Source organism: Diabrotica virgifera, chromosome 4, assembly GCF_917563875.1.
Source record: "Diabrotica virgifera virgifera chromosome 4, PGI_DIABVI_V3a".
Lineage (NCBI taxonomy): Eukaryota > Metazoa > Arthropoda > Insecta > Coleoptera > Chrysomelidae > Diabrotica > Diabrotica virgifera.
The window spans coordinates 74,963,000-74,976,536 of record NC_065446.1 but is presented as its reverse complement, the minus strand read 5'-3'; the positions used below and the strand labels follow the sequence as shown (position 1 = coordinate 74,976,536).

General features: G+C 32.7%; 1 protein-coding gene across 1 annotated transcript in view; it reads right to left on the bottom strand.

Annotated features, from left to right (window-relative positions):
* LOC114335279 (nephrin-like) overlaps positions 1-13,537 on the bottom strand; it is an 838,863-nt gene that overhangs the window by 25,806 nt on the left and 799,520 nt on the right. The window lies entirely within an intron of this gene.

The window sequence follows — 13,537 nt, the reverse complement described above, 5'->3', positions numbered from 1 at the left end:
AAAAAAATTAAGACGCTAAATAATCTACATATTCTCCGAAAAAAATCTCATACTCAAATACGCCAATACACTGCAAAAGCCTATGTTCTATTGTTACATCTCTTCATGCCTACACACAGTGGCGTAGCCTAGCCCGATAGGGCGGCTGCCCCAAGTAGAAACACTGTATATCCATTTTGTTCAAAATCACTTTTATTGCATTTTTGGAATACAGATAGGAGAACAAATAGCTAAAGTATGGAAAGAATACTATGAAAACAAATTTAGAAATGCAATAATAGATGATAGAAATGAAACATATCAAGATAACGAGAACAAAGAATTAGAGCAAATAAATAGAGAAGAAGTAATATTGGAAGTATCAAACGTAAAAATAGGTAAAGCTGGAGGGGATGATGACATAGACCCGGAAATGGTCAAGTACATGGGAGAAGAAGGGATAAACTGGTTGTTGAAAATATACAAAGAGGCATGGGAAAAGCAGCAAATCCCAAAAGACTGGCAAAGTATAGTGCCAATATACAAAAAGGGAGAACACGTCAACTGCGAAAATTATAGAGCAATATGTTTATCATCGGTATGTTTTAAAATATACACGAAAATAGTAGAGAAGAGGCTAAGACAAGAGGTAGAAAAAGAACTGGGAGAAGAACAAGCAGCGTTTGGACCAGAAAGACAGACAAACGATAACATTTACATCATTAGGAATATAATAGAAAGAAGTATTGACTCGGGGGGAAAGCTCATTCTAGCATTCATAGATCTAAGGGCAGCATTCGACTCTATAGTAGACAAATTATATGGAAATGCTTGCAGAACATGAAAGTACCAAGTACACTGATAAAAATAATTGAAAATATATACGGAGTAGTAAAAGGACGTGTACAGATAGCAGGAGAAAGATCTGAAGAATTCAATTGGGAAAGAGGTATCAAGCAAGGAGACAGTCTTAGTCCGCTACTATTCATAATAGTCATGAATGAATTGACTAGAAATACTGGAGAAAGAACGAACCAAATACAGACAACAATAGGATACCAAAGATTACAGCCAATAAAAATAGAAGCCCTATTGTATGCGGATGACATAGTCCTTATAGCAGATTCCGTGACAAAAATGCAAAAACTCATAAATATATGGACAGAAGAAATAGAGAAATTAAAAATGGAAATAAACATCGAGAAAAGTAAAATAATGGTCATCGGCGAAAAGGAAGAAAATGAAGTAATTATAAAATGCAAAAATACTCAACTGGAAATAGTTACAGCATATGATTATCTTGGAAGTATTATTACCAATGATGGGAAAATAGACCTCGAAATAACAAACAGAACTAAAAAATCAAATAAACTGTACTACGCACTAGCGCCAATTCTGAGGAAAAAAGAATTGTCCAACGAAACAAAAATTAAAATATATAATACGATTGTGATACCGACGATACTGTATACAAGCGAAAATGGGACTTTACAGAAAAAGCATAATAGTAGGATAAATGCAATTGAGATGAGACATTTACGTGCTATAGCCGGAAAGACCAAATGGGATAGAATAAGAAATGAGACAATCAGAGGGATAACTAAACAGGAACCAATAATGAATAAAATAATAAAGAGGCAATTAAACTGGTATGGACATCTGATGAGAATGAAACCTAGTAGACTAGCAAGGAAAATTCACGAAACAAGGAATATTACAAAAAAGAAAAAAGGCAGGCCGAAGAAAAAATGGATACAGCAAATAGTAGAAGCAGGAAAAATCAAACAGAAAACGCTAGAAGAAATGAAACTAATAGCACAGGACCGAAAAGAATGGAAGAGATGGGTGTCAAATCCGACACCTGAAAGGGTATAAGGAAGGGGAGAAAGAAAGAAAGAAAGAAAGTTTATTAAGTGTGCTTTCCTTTGAAATGAATTAACCAGTAGCAAGAAAATCGAAATTTGTTAGAAAGTGACTGTATCAGAATCGTTACCTACTCTTCGCGACAGTGCCAGTTTATCCACTGGGCGCTTGGGGCGGGCGCCCAGGGGCCCGTTCCTTTTAATTGTAAAAAAATTAAGACGCTAAATAATCTACATATTCTCCGAAAAAAATCTCATACTTAAATACGCCAATACACTGCAAAAGCCTATGTTCTATTGTTACATCTCTTCATGCCTACACACAGTGGCGTAGCCTAGCCCGATAGGGCGGCTGCCCCAAGTAGAAACACTGTATATCCATTTTGTTCAAAATCACTTTTATTGCATTTTTGGATTTAGGGTGTTGTTATCTACCAATTACCAAGGAAGAAAAAAATAAAAAATTAGTAGAACCACAATTTAACATTGCTATGAAACACATTATATCACATTCCATCTTAACTTCACCAATTTAAAACACATTATATCCACATCCCCAAGTATAAACACGGTAAATACGGGATAAACAATGTTTTTATTTGGTTTTTGGGATTTACAGTGATTTACCGTGGGAATCGCATGATTTACATTTTACATTCGCTAAGACCATTGATATTTCCAAGGCAATTTTTAGTTGTTTGTTAGTTATTGATGGTTAATGGTTATTGTGATAAGTGCAGTAGAAATTTGTCGTGCATAAAATATTTAAGTTTATTGTATTAATTATTTAAAATATATTTTTAAAATTAAACTCGGTGTTACCTATTAATTATCAAATATGAATAAAAATCGAATAATATTTTGACCTGCTGAATTCGAATTTATAACTTTCTTTTGCGCCGGAAGTGACGAGAATTTATTATAAACAATTTAATTGTTTAAGTTATTATAATTCGTAAACTAGCCAATATAAATAGTCTTTACAAAATGAATTTTGTTCTTAAAAAAATCTACAAAATAATGTTTGGTAAACCTTGACCAATAATTAGAAACACAGATGATGCAAAAACATTGCAAAATTACAGAATTTAGTCGATTATTCACTTGTAAGTCGGCTGAATTTTGAGTAACATAACTTTATAATAGCCCAAATTAATAAAAAAAACTACAAGCTGTAAAACTAAACCTTAATATAATTATTATATAATACAAAGTTATAACAATAAACGAAAATTTTTTATTAAAAACTGCATAATATAATTTGTTTATATAGAGAATTTAATATAATTTTTATAAATATGTACCTATACAGAAATAATAGAGAAATTTATTTCTTTGATGCCTGAAAACGGATCGTTTTGGCGTAATTGGTCAGTCTCAGAGACACTAATGGACAAGCTTTTCCATAAACCTGGATGACAGCAATTACATAACCCAGACACTGACCATTAAATCGTTGCAATTTGTTATTATATTTGTTAAAGGAACTTGAATAAAGTATCATTTGTGGTACTTAATGTCTTTAAAAAGTAGGAAATTTTAAACTATATTTTCAGGTTTCCCAAATAAAAACACTGTTTGTGTTCAAAACCTAGTCAGGAAATAAAATTCAGACATAAAAATATTTACTGAAAAACAGGAGTATTTTTTACTAAATTAATGTGTGTTCACTTTTATTTCAAACAAAATAGAAATTTGAAATGATGAGTCCTTTACGTTTTCTACTCTGGTGAACATTTTTCGAATTGGCGCTTACAGTGTTTCTACTTGGGACAGCCGAGGGGACCCGTGTCAGTGTTTGTGGCAGGGCCCTTTTCCAAAAACTACAGAAAGTTGTCAGATTTAGCTATGCCTCGAATTGTATCCAAAATAATCACATAAACGGAGTTTTTTTAGTTTCTAATAGTTTCATTTTGAATTGTGGGGCTTATATAATAATAGGTATATCCCAATTTTCGGCTTTAAAATAAGTTCTTTTAAAATAAGAAGAAAATAAGTTCTTTTAAAATAGTTAAACGAAAGACAAAAATAGATATACAGTAGAACCCCGCAAATCCGAACCCCGCAAATCCGAACTTTCGGCAAATCCGAACCAACGGAAAGTGAAAAATTTTTTAAAAATTCAAAATAAAAATTTAAAAACATGTTTATTATATGTACAGAGAACCAGAAAATTTAACAATGTAAAATTAATAGGAATTTGGACATGTGAAATTTATTAAAAATAAATACACGTAGTATCTACATACTTATAAAAACTTAAACACAATCAATAAAGGAATGTGCATAATACACATTTCCCATAGTATACTATGAACGAAAACATTGAAAAAGATAAGAAACATGAGAAACATAGTGTAATCAATATCCAGATTACAAATTAAATGAATCATTTACATAACCGAATTCCCATGTCCCGTGACTAAACAAAACTACTGGCGTTAGCGATTTAATATTTCAGTGATCTAAATATTTTTCAGCTTTAGAATATTGGAGGCATAAACGTGCTGATAAAGTTTCATAAAGGGATCGGTGGCAGTTCAAATCTTTTAAAAATCATCTTCGTTAGCTTCTTAGGCTAACTTTCGGATAATCCGAACTTTTCGGAATCCGAACAGGCTGTCCCCCCAATTAGTTCGGATTTGCGGGGTTCTACTGTACATACATCTAATTTATAGATAAAGAATAGATAATTCTTGAAAATGCCAATACCCAAACAATAGGTACACACTCTTTCAAACATTCAAAAGTAAAGCGATTACAAAAATTGCAATTTGGCATTATACAGTGGCCTCTAAGGCTAGCACTCCACTTGCGATTTGTAGTCGCGGCGACAAAAAAATTGCTGTCGCAAAAAATTTAGAGTCTAGAAAATTAGTCGCTGTTTTCAGAATCGCGAACTAAATGCTACAAGGGTGTGACATCAGCTTTTAGGTGTATTTTTTCTCTAGATAAAGAAGAAGTCAAGACGTCAATTAATACTTTATGCGAGAAACATAAAAACGATGTTGATGAAACCAAAGAGACTTGCATAATGAAATTACCCATTTTGTAACGTTATGCCAAAATTTGAATAAACATATAATTTATGAATAATTTTATGTCATCCAGGATGTAAAGACATCTTTTTCAAATATCTTAACTTTACTGCAAATTTATTTGACGCGTCAGGTGAGCGGTCTTTTTCGGCTTTAAAAAGAATAAAAACATATTTAAGGTTAAATTTGGGTCAAAAAAACCTAGACATTATTACTATTGTATATAGAGAATGAAGAACTGGAGAAACTGAATTGAGATAATATTATATGGCAGTTTGCGAGTGCCAAGTCAAGAAAAAAAGTGATCTAACTTTTGTCTTTATTTATTTTTTTGAATATGTTTTTTTGCTTGTGATGTGTGGTTTTTGTTGTTTTGTGGAACTTTCTGTTTTTATTTATGTTTGCAAAAATATTTTTTGGATTATTTTTTACGTTTGCTATTCTTCTTGCTTGTTTAAAACAAATTACTTTATGGATTTTACAATAAATCTTTATAGTTAATGCATGTGTTTTCTTGGTAAAAAACTGACAACGAATAGCAATGTAGGGGGCCCGTAAGCCTCCAGCGCCCAGGGCCCGAAGTTAGGTTATACCGGTACTGCTTCGCGAAGAAGAATATCGTCAAGTTGAACTCGCTGAACGGTTTAATGAGCTGGAAGTAACCCGAGAAGACCCGTTCAAGGCCGTAGAAGGGGTACAACTCCTAATCAAAACCGGTTTTGGACACTTCTTAACTAAGTACCCTTTCAGACCAACACACCGGCAGCAAAGCATTGTTTTAAACGAACGACTAAAGAGCCACTTGTTCTGAAATTGCAGAGTCTGGCTGATTTTAGTGGCTCAACAATAATCCAATAAATGACCGGTTTGGGCAATTTGGGTAATTTTCAGGGGCAACTCCGAATTGCATGAAAATTTGGATATAAGTTCTATTTATCCTCCACTTCAAAGTTGAATTTGTGCCGTTGGTTACTTTTACTTGGGGGTGACATTTACCCCTTCTAGGGGGTGAAAAAACATACGTTCAAGATAAGCCCAAAAATGGATAAATTGACTAATTATAAGCAACTCTTGTTCTATAGAGTTTTTTACGTGAGTCAATACTTTTCGAGATATTTGCGATTGAAAATGTTTATTTATCCACAAAAAACTACGTTTTTAGACGGTATTCAGCAAATAACTCAAAAAGTAAATATTTTAACGAAAAAAATATTCTTAGCAAAAGTGTAGTTTATAAAAAACCTAAAAAAATGGTGTATCAGTAAAGTCTACAAACCGAGTAAAAGCAAAGTTGTAGCTCATGAAAAATACGTTCTTATTCGTCTAATTCCAAATCGAATATTTCAACGTGAAATCACCGAAAAATTAAGCAATTCTCGGGAAAAACTGATTATCATTTTTAAAGTGTTTAAAAAAAGCTTTATTTTTTTTACACAAGTTTCTAGCATCAAAAATAAACGAGTTACGCTGAAAAAAAAGTTGGCCCCTTTTTTTTGGTAAAAAAATTGTGAAAATCTCTATTTAGCACCCTAAATTAAATTAATCGTTACCACTTTACCATTTACTTTAAATGTATGTATATTGTTTATATGATCTGTAAGTTTGAATGGTTTGACCTGCTTATTTTTGAAAAAATTAGGTTGTATATTAAAACAATTTTTTCTAAAAATTTTGGAAAAATATCCTTTTTTCGAAATAACTTAAAAAGTATTAGTGATACAAAAAATCTCAAAGAGTAAAAACATGTAGGTTTTGCTGTTATAAATATGGTAGTTTTATTTTAATTTTCCGTAAGACAAAAATTGGTTAGGATATGGCTATTCAAAGTTTGCGTACACTCGTGCGTAGTGACTCGTTAAAGCCCTTTCAACTAATAACACTTTCAAAAATAAGCACTTTAAACTGGTGAAACTGATAGATCATATAAGAACTAGAAAAGTAAAGTAAATTGTTTGTAAAGCGGTAACGACTGATTTCATTTGGGGAGCTAAACACGGGGAGATTTTCATGATTTTTTTACAAAAAAAGGGGGCCAATTTTTTTTTGAGCGTAACTCGCTTATTTTTAATGCTAGAAACTATAAACAATTAAAATGAAGCTTTTTGTAAACACTTTAAAAAAGTTTAAATGGATTTTTCCCGATAAGTGCTTAATTTTTCGGTGAATTCACGTTGAAATTTTCGATTTGGAACTAGACGTCTTCCAACGTATTTTTCATGAGCTAAAACTTTGCTTTTACTAGGTTTATAGATTTAACTGATACATCACGTTTTTAGTTTTTTTAAAAGTACACTTTTGCTAAGAATATTTTTTTCGATAAAATATTTACTTTTTCAGTTATCTGGAGAAACCCGTTCGAAAACGTAGTTTTTGTGTCAAAAACTAAACATTTTCAATCGCAAATATCTCGAAAAGTATTGACTTACATAAAAAACTCAATAGAACCAAAGTTGCTTATAATCAGTCAATTTATATGTTTCCGGGCTTATCATGAACGTTTGTGTTTTTACCCCCGAGAAGGGCTGACTATCACCCCCCAAGTAAAAGCAACAAACGGCACAAATTCAACTTTGAAGTGGAGGGTAAGTAGAACCTAAATCTAAATTTTAATGCAATTCAGAAATGACCCTGAAAATTACAAGGTATCGCCGTATTTCCCGTTCATTTACTGGGCTACCAATGCAAAGACACCAGTGTCTTAGTCTGAAAGGGCACTAAGACAAAGGTTTGTTACCAGTACGCCTCTACAAAATGAATTTTTGGATCGTTATAACTTTAGGATAAGTAAAATACGATAAGGAGAAGATTTGCAGCAAACTTTCTGCGCCCTGGAAGGGCACCTACTGACACATTATGGACCAGAGATGATAGAAAGCAAAGATTGCATTTTGCTGGTGAACATGTTGTTAGGAATAATGACGATTGAAGAAGAATATTGTTCACCGACGAATTTAGGTACTGTCTTTCGGTTCTGATGACATACAGACCAGAGTGTACAGAAAGCATGAGGAACGCTACGCACAGTGTAACACTGTAGGGACTGTAAAGTATGGTCTGGAATCGGTAATGGTGTGGGGTCGTGATTAATTTGTAGGCTCGTACGTAGTTAGTTAGAATAGATCACTGGCGGCTTATGTCACATAGGCACATTACAGACATTTTAAAAGAGCATGTCGTGCCATTTGCACCATTTCTTGTGGATATTTTCATGCTTATGCAAAATAATGCCAGGCCACACATTGCAAGAATTGTGCAGCAATATCGCCATGAGGTTGGGATTCCTGTCATGATTTGGCCTGCGAGAAGTCCCAAAAAAATTAATTTTTGCATGAAAAGTTACATTTTTTTACATATGTGGTTCACTTTGCCAAAGTTGTAATTTATAGTCAAATTTGATTTTTTTAATTAAAAATTAAGTAATAGTGTGGGGAAATATTAATACGCCATTTTAATTGTATATTTATCTAAATTGTAAAATTCTTATTAGGGTTTTGAAAAACCGTATACAGAATGAATTTTTTTTTATGAACAAAACGGGCTAATTTTGTAAAACTTGGCATGATTTTTTCTAGTTTTAATAAATTTGTTGATTAGGTGGTATTTATTTATTTATTTATTATTCATTTACGGACCGAAGTCCATTAGTACATGATACAATTAAAATTTTTTACAATTAAAATGTCACACAAATTAGAAAAATAAGATCTAGTAGATACAAAATTGGTAAATACATAACAAACAATAATAAAGAATAAACTTACTTGCTCTCATTCAACAATTGAGAGCTAGAACATTTTGAAATTGACAAATACAACTTATCCTAGAACAAAGACAATAACAGTAGTTGACAAATCAGTCTTGAAATTAGAACATTAAGTTAAGTATAAATATAATTGTGTGGAAAACGCAGTAAAGTCGTTCACAAAGAAATCAATTTGCGGAGATAATGTGTTTGCTAATTTAAGAGTTTTAGAGAGATAGGAACTTGAACTATAATTTGTGCGGTTAATGACCTCGTGGAAGGTGGTCACAGAACGGGTGGTTCTTGAAGGTACATGTAGACCAATTTTATTTAAAAGTGGGATACAGAATTTATGACCATGAATTAAGTTATATAAGAAGCAAAGATCTTTATGTTGACGACGACTCTGTAATGAGTCAAGTCGAATAATTTGCAGTAAAGACTCATAACTTTGACCAGTGAGATGCATCTTATAAGCATAATAACGTAAGAATTTACGCTGAACTTGTTCGATTTTATTAATATGACAGTTATATTGAGGTGACCAAACACATGATGCATAATCTAAATGTGGTCTAACCAAAGAACAATAAAGAAATTTTAAAGAACGACCAGTCGTAAAGTCATAGCTGCATCTTTTAACAAAGCCAAGCATCTTTAATGACTTAGAAACCATGCTATTAATGTGTAGGTTGAAATTTAAGTTAGTATCAAGAATAACACCCAGATCTATAACTGAGTCAACTAATTGTAACCTAGTGTCCCGTATAAAGTAAGAATTATTCTCAAAGTGTCTTAGTCGAGTAAAAGTTATAACATGGCATTTGTTTGCATTTAAGTCCATACCATTAAGTGAGCACCATTCCACAAGACCATTAAGATCTGATTGCAAATTGTAGTGATCCAAATCAGAGGTAATTATGTGAAATAATTTAAGGTCATCAGCAAATAGAAGAAATTGAGCAAAATTGAAGCTTTTATTTATGTCATTTATAAATAAATTAAAAAGGATAGGTATAGTATAACAGTAGATATAGATATAGTATAATAGGTATAGGTATTAGTATAACATTAATTTGACCAAAATATGAGACACATTGAACTTATAGTTCTAAAGTTATGAATCTGAAGTTCCTATGAAGTTATCTGTTACTATTAGCGTGTCATCAGCGTATCGTATACTGTTAATTAATTCTCCGTTAATGTTCATATCAATGTTTTGCTCCAGGAGCGCTTCCTGACATATTGTTTGGCTACACATATATTGAATAGTAATGGAGAAATAACACAACTCTGACACACATCTTGACGAATCTCCATCTTTTCGGTTCTCATTGTCAACCTTGATTTTCGCTGTTTGCCTCCAGTACAACCTGGATATGATGTCAATGTCGCGACTGTCGATGTTTTTGTTTTTTAGGATTTCATACAGTTTTTGTGCCCGACTTTATCGAAGGCCTTCTTAAAGTCTATGAAACCTACATAGAGATCTTGGTTGATATCCAAACATCTCTGAATTAACAGACACAGACCAAACAAAGCTTCCTGTGTTACCAGTCCAATTCTGAATCCAAACGGTGTGGCACTTATGTCCTTTTCTAATTTGTTAAATATTCTTTTGTGAATTATTTTTAAAAATACTTTCAATGCGTGGCTCATTAATTCTATAGTCCTGTGGTCTGAAAACTCTCTGGCGTTATTCGTCTTCGGGATTGTGGCAAAAGTAGAGGAGAGCCATTTGTTTGGTATGATGCCTGTTCTATCAATTGTGTTAAAGAGGTTCATTATTATTTCAAGTGTGTCGTCGTTTACAAGTTTCAATATTTCTACAGGAATTTCATTTGGTCCCACAGTTTTGCCCCTTTTAGTGTTCCTTATAGCATATTCTATTTCGCTTTTTAGGATTTCAGGCCCTGTTGTGTCTTCTGTAGGTTCTGCAACATCTATTTCTGGTCTTTCGCCTGCAAACCCTTTTTTAACGTATTCTGTCCATCTCATCAGGTTTTCATTTAAATCTGTAATTATTTTACCTTTTTTGTCTTGTACGATTCATGTTTGTTTTACTCTTTTACTTGTTATTTTACTTGATATTTTTATGCATAGCTATCGTACATTATTTCATACTCTTCTATTTCCTTGCAGTTTTCCAGAACCCACTTCTATTTGGATTCTCTAATTTTTTCTTAATCCCTCGGTTCACTTCTTTGTATTTTGTCTTGCTAGTTTTGTATCTTCGCCTTTCCTCGATGAAGTACAAAATTTCATTTGTCATCCATTCTTTTTCTTAATTTTGCTTGGAGCTAAAGAGCCTTCACCAGCTGTCAAAAGGGCCTTTTCTATCTCCATCCATTTGTCCGCTACCTTTGTGCCTATTTTGTATTGCTATCAGATACCATCAAAAGTCTAAAATTGAATATTTTGGATGTAGGTACGCATCCAAAGTGCAAATTTTCATATCTTTATTTTTCCGGTTATTTTTACATAATATGCCTTGGAGTGAAACCTCCTGTATTTTTGAAGTTATACTTCTTTAGGCGCGATTTCATTGAGGGTGAAATTTTATTAATCTGCGCGCATGCGCACACAGGCAGTATGGAGTTAGTTACTAAATGTTTTAATTTATGTATGTATCAGTCCAGAGAAGGTGTGGAAAGAATATATTAGTGTTTTTAAATATATTTTTCTACGAACGTGTTAAAAATGCAATTTTTGGCACTCTATAGGAGCGTTAAAAATGCTACTTTAAGGAACTAGTGCTTTAAAAATTTTAAGGCACTGCAGTTAAAAGTGAATTGTCAAATTGTGAAACGTCCAAATATTTATATTTCATTTATTAACATTAATATTAATAATACAACTTGCGCAATTTGAAAAAGGTGGTTTAAAACGTTTTTTACTATAATTTTGTGTCTTTGGATTTGTCTTCCTTGGGCGTAAAATAATAAAACATCTATTTTTATATTTCACTTGTCGCCGTGATGTGTAATTATGTATATCTGAAACGTCAGTAGCATGCGCCTGGATGGCCTTGTTGGTAGAGCATTGGACCACAGATCGAGAAATCGCGAGATTGCGGGTTCAAATCCCGGACGATTCATACTTTTTCTTTTTTTTTTAATATTTGGCATTGTTAAGTTTTGGTTAATTTTTGGTAATTATTGTTAATTTTTTGTATTGTAACTGTTAAGTAGGTATATTTATTTCGTTGAAATTATATTATAATAGAAGTATAACTTCTTACGTGCGTACAAAGTACACACACATTCTTTTTTTTTTTTTGAGAAAAAAAAAATTCATTCTCTCAAGTTCAGTGTTTCCCAAGGTGGGGCCTACGCCCCACTGGGGGACAATTTGATGATTAAGGGGGGCAATTTGAATATGGATTTGATACGATTTTAACCCTTTTACTCCGGACATTTAAATACAATGCTAGATTTGTGTTCTTGATGCTAGTTATCAAATTTCTTTATTCATCGCTAAAACTGGAAAATATACTATAGGAGAGAATTTAATAAAATTGTCAATAAAGTCGGTTCGCTAAACTCAGACACAACTACTGGCTAGTGATTTTAGTAAGTAATTTTGACAATGTCGTAAAACTGGAAAAAAATAATTACTAAATAGTTAATAATTACTAAATAGTTAGTAAATTTGCCAATTTTTTCAAAATTCGCCCAAAACAAAAAAAACTACCTACTAAAATCACTAGCCAATTGTGTCTGAGTTTAGCAAACAGACATTTTTTAAAGCATTTTTTAAAACGGTTCTTGAAAAAGACGACAAAGCTGTAATAGCTATGTTCCACACAATAGCAAAGCAATACTGTTAGCAGAATAATAGACGAAATAAGTGACGATATTTAAAAACAACTTGTTGAAAAGCTAAAAAGGAAGAAAGACATTTCTCAGTGCAAATGGTTGAATCAACTTTGAGAGACAGTGATGAAGTATTGATAACCTGCGTAAGATATATTGATAGGGGGTATTTTGCTGAAGAAATGTTATTCTGTAAAAGATTAGAAAGTACAACTACTAAAATAAGCTAAAAACTACTTAGATGCTAATTATATACGAATGAAAAATGTAACATATTGTGCTGCTGATAGTGAAGTAGGTACTGCAGTAAGATGGCTATCGAAAGGGAATTGCTGGAAAATATTTATGGAACTGTTTGATACTGTTAACGATTTCTTGAGCGACAAATCTGAAATGTGAGTACACCAGGGGCGTGCGCTCCATGGAAGCAAGGGAAGCATTGCTTCCCTTGGTTTCCTTAGGTAATACCGTACCAACTGAGTAACTGAGATTATTTAAAAAAAATGAAACATAAGCAGAAGCAGGATTTTAAGTTGCATACGGGAATATTTAATTAGGTAATAAAAGCAGTAAGTAATAAGAAAAGACAAACGTATTTTACTCTATTTTTGTCATATAGTAAATAACAAAGCAATGAAATACTCTAAAAGCAGCGCTGCATGCTGCATTTCTAGCTTTCGTTCCGTATGCGGACCCATAGGCCATGATCGTATTTCTACGTTGGTATTCGGAGTCATGTCGGCAGCAGATTCTGATTTCAAATTTGCTTCTCCTCAGCCTATGTAAAAATTACCGGGGTTACACGCAGAGTGGTGAGTTCAAATTTCGGGCATATCTATCGCTTATAGGCAATTTTGTCAACTGCATACAAGGAGCTGTTTTCGTGATTAACGTGATACAAGGAGCTGTTTTCGTGAAAAAAATTAGCGAATTTAAAGACGTTATTAACAAAAAGAGAGAGATGACTTTGAAAAATGTTGGAATAATATGATGGCAAGAAGTTTTGAGCCTAAAAGGAAACGCATACGCACTGATAATGTTGGAGATGTTTAATATTGCTACCGCCGACTATTATAGTCTATAATGCTATCAGATTTTACA